The 4450-nt window shown below is 38.8% G+C and overlaps 1 pseudogene; it reads left to right on the forward strand.

Annotated features, from left to right (window-relative positions):
- Positions 1-489: 489 nt before the first annotated feature.
- LOC127026720 (olfactory receptor 4D1-like) lies at positions 490-3872 on the forward strand (annotated as a pseudogene).
- The last annotated feature ends 578 nt before the right edge of the window (positions 3873-4450 follow it).

Here is a 4450-nt window from a genome sequence, read left to right on the forward strand (position 1 = left end):
ACCATTTAATATACTAGCATAGCTGAGGAGTCCTGAGTCCGTGCTGGAGGAGAAACCCGGTAAAGGGAGTCTAAACAACTAAGCCAGATGGATATGCTTACTCTGTGTAAAGGTAGGTAATATGAATCCCACTATCATCATATAGACTTAAACAGTCATATTATTGAGCTGTTCCAACTCTTTCACCTAGCATAAATGTCTGAGCCAGATTTTACATGACATTGCTTGAAACACAACCCAGGAATTCTGGAAGTGTTTTTGGAGGATGGACAAAAGTTCTCATCACCCTTCTGTGTCCTTACTGGGTTCCTAGAAACATCTGTTTATTGAAGTTACATTTCATTTTCTTTACTTATCTGGATCAAAAAAAAAATGAAAAAAAAAAAGAGTGCTGTTCAGTAATATATGGATAACAGACACAAAACACTTTTTAATTATTCATAAGGGGACAGAATCCCCAAACGGCAATAGGCCCAAGAAAGCTTTGGCATGTTCAAGAACCAGATTGAGCTCAGTACCACAGTGTATGATTTTATAGCTAAGAGGTGAGTTCCCAGCTGCTACTTCTTTTGGAATCTGTTCTGTTTTTCTTCAGCGTTCCCAAGGTGGTACTTCCCAACTACATCCTCAGTGGTTTACAGACAGTGGCTTTGACAAACGTAATTAATTCAGCCAGGTAAGGATGCCTTTAGTTCACATTTTTACATCTATATCAAAATGTTGGGCTTCAAGGTCTAAAAGGTAGCTTTGTGGGCTTCAAGGTCTAAAAGGTAGCTTTGTGGGCTTCTTGGATAGTGTAGAGATGCGGGAATCTGCAGAGGGTAGTTCACTCCTTCCCAAGCTGAGTGTCCAAAGTAAATGGAAGAGCTGGATTCTATTCATTTAACTTGGGATGTCCACAGTACAGGCATCTCCATTTGAGCTAGTCATCCTAGGCTTCCTTTTCTCTTCTTAGACAGATATAGGCACTCCTAGGGTGAGACTGAACTGAATCTATTTGTGGCATCTAGACTGGGAGGAAATTAATTGCTCTCCAGAAGAATCTTGGATCAGAGTTCAGCTGCCCATACACAGGTGTCTTGTGCTATTTGAGTTGCTGTTTCAAGGGGCACCTGTCTCCTATGCATTCTGCAACACATTTGCCAGCCCTGTATAGATGTCTTGGGTACACCAGTGCATCTGAAATGTCCCTAGGCAGTTAAGTGGGTGTATCAGCCTGACTAGCTGAGATGATAGACATTTTATTTTTATATCTTTCACTTCAAGTTCAAACAAATTAATCGTCACTTAGGAGATAATCTCTCTCTCTCTCTTTCCTCATTAGGCAGTGAGTGAGATGATAATGCCTTCCAAAGGAAGAGATTATAAGGTCATTGGATTACCTTCTGGAGTAGGCAGCATCGTTCATGTTCTAAAGGATAATTCAAAACCTTTCTCAGGTGCCTACAACTGTAAATCAAATGGAATGGAATCGAGACAGTAGGAAGTACATGGTAGAGCCGAGTGGAAGATACCTTAACACTTCTCTATTCTGCTTCAACCTAAGAGCTTCTCCTCTGTTCCCTGTAGACACTTTACCTAAGTATGAACCTGAAGTGGAACACATCTACTTTGACTTACATTAAAGATAAGTGGTAAGTGGTAGACACCCTCAGATATCTGTATGTTCAGTGGAAGAAAATGATACTTCAGAGGGAAATACATCCCTATGATTGATAATGATAAAGAGGTATAACTCTCAATGAACCTTAAATGGGCTTAGATAACTAGTTCAGAAACTGGAATTTATTGCTTAGATAACTATAATTAGAAAACTCCTACCTGTGCTGTCCTTACCAGATTACAGAGGCAGCACAAAGAATTTTTCACATTTAAGTCAGAAGACATCATGGTGCTGGAGACAACTTCTACCTAGTCAGTCCACGTGGCATTTTTCAGCCTGTTTTGAATGCTGTTGCCTCTATGGGTGTATTTAGAACTGAAGTAATGGAGGACCAGAATATCACAATCACTGTGACTGAATTTGCTCTCCTGGAATTCACTCAGAAAGTTGGTATTCAGCAATTGCTTTACATTGTCTTCTTCATCATCTATGTAGAAACATGGATGGGAAATGCAACCATCATCATTATAGTGAACAAAGACCGTCGGCTCCATAGTGCTAAGTGCTTCTTTCTAGCAAACTTGAGTTTCATAGATATCAGTCATTCATCTGTCAATACTCCTGTGTTGTTGTCAGGTCTTCTTTTCCAACACAAGACTATCTCATTCAGTGACTCTATCCTTGAAATGTTCTTCCATTTGTTGGGTGGTGCTCAAGTCTTTCTGCTTCTCATGATGGCTGCTGACTGATATGTGGCTATCTATGAACCCTTGAGGTACTGCACTATCATGAACCAAGAAGTGTGTGTATGGTTGGCAGTAGGATCATGGCTAGGAGGATTGTGTCACTGTTGTACAGATTGGGCTGCTTCTTCCCTTTGCCTTTTGTGGTCTCAGTTTGCTAGATAATTTCTTCTGTGACTTTCCACAAGTCATCAAACTGGTCCGCACTGACTTATTTAATTGAACTGCTGATGGTCTCTAATGGGGAACTGCTCATCATTGTGACATTTGTTGTGTTGCTTATTTCCTATTTTGTTATCTTAGTCAAGATAAGAGGATGTGTTAGTGAAGGGAGACACTGTCTGCTTTTTTTACCCCAGTGGTTTTTTTCCTTGCCGTATCTTTCATTCGTGTTCTCCCTGACTTTGTTGGACAGTCCACTGTTGTGCTTGTCCGTGTTTCATTGCCTTCTCAGACATAACTGTGCTTCTTTTTTTCCCCTGTTTTGACCTACATTTCATAAAAAAGTGTCTATCGAACCAGAAGCACTATTCCTCTTCCTCTGTCTCACTGGTTGGCAATGTCTTTTGAGAAACAGTGGATTTTTCCATCCAGAGAAGGTAAGCAAATGGTCAGATCAATGATTGTATGGAGAATTAGACAGAAAAAGTCATACTTCTTTTTCTCTACTGGGACCAGCATAATGTATTTTAGGTGTTTTGAGAAATATGTGTGTGGTTTATAAAAAATACTGTAATAGATGGTGTCTGGACACACATAATTTCTTGCTTGATTGGGGCTTTATTCAAGCTAAGCTACCTTTTAGTTATGTTACAATAGTCACATTCATAGAGTCAAAACCAGAAGGTCCCAGTAACAAATCAACAGGCAAAATCAGCCTGTGTTATTGATTCATCCTAACCAGTAAGCCAGAATATATTGATAGTATAGATTTATGTAAACAATAATTCAAAAGATAAATTATTTGCAAGAATTTCTTCAAGGCATTTATACAGTGTTATGTGTAAAATGCTCAGAAGTTAGGCTATGAATTAAACTAACAGGAAGGTGTTAGAGGAGAATTGCATAAGGAATGAGTGATTAGATGGGTTTTTCCATTATCAAAGGTGATGAAATCAGCTGCAAACAATAAAAAAGTTATAGCCATTTGCCTTTTGTAGCTTAAGCTATATTAGTGGTAAGATACTTTAAGAGGAATTCTGAATGCTTGATCATGCATAGGTTCCCCTTTGCTGATTCCTCATGATATTTATGAGAATTTTGTCAATCTGTGATAAGATGGGTAAGATTTCTTCCTTCAAATGCTGGCCACCATTAGTGATCTTTATGTTGCTCCTAATAGAATTATCATGTATAGAGCATGTTGATAGTCCTCCAGTATATACACCTAAATATGGATAATCATGTAAGCTTATATACCCAGTGAAGGCAGTTCACTTGGAGAAATGCAGAAGTCTATTTTAAGATGGGATTAATTGTTGCCTGTAAGTGACTCTGTCCCTCTGTTGACTGCTTAGGGAATGTAGGGCTATTACCTAGGATGTGGAATCTATATTTTGCCATTCCAGAAGTGCACAGATATACCATTAGTCCTATGTTATACTTACCAGCTATGTCTGGTTTTCTTGGGTATTCTAAGACATGTAAAATGGTGTGGACAATACCATTAAGTGTGTTTAGGCTCCTGAAAGTCTTCTGTCCTGTGTTTCAGGTCAGATAAATCTATTTACTTCTCCCAGATTACTGTATATCAACTTGTCTTCTGCTAATCATTCATAAAGGATGTGTAATTGAGGAACTAGAAGATTGTATTCACCTCTTTATCCATATACAACATTGGCCTTTGAACAGGTGAACTGGACTCCCTCTGCAATCAATGGAGAGAGAGAGGTGTGTTAAAGAGGTGATACATATAAGCTATTTTATAAATATATTCAGATGGGAAGGCAATCCGGAGGTGTCTGTTATTTCCCATCCCACCTAGATGGAATCTAGAGTATTCTTGTCACCTAGATTCTTAATTCTGGGATAGCTGAAGTTAGATGGGATCAATGAGATCTGAAGAACTGAAGAATCAGCTTGTTCCTTGTTTGTCCTGAAGTTT

This window comes from Gymnogyps californianus, chromosome 28 (genome assembly GCF_018139145.2).
Source record: "Gymnogyps californianus isolate 813 chromosome 28, ASM1813914v2, whole genome shotgun sequence".
NCBI lineage: Eukaryota > Metazoa > Chordata > Aves > Accipitriformes > Cathartidae > Gymnogyps > Gymnogyps californianus.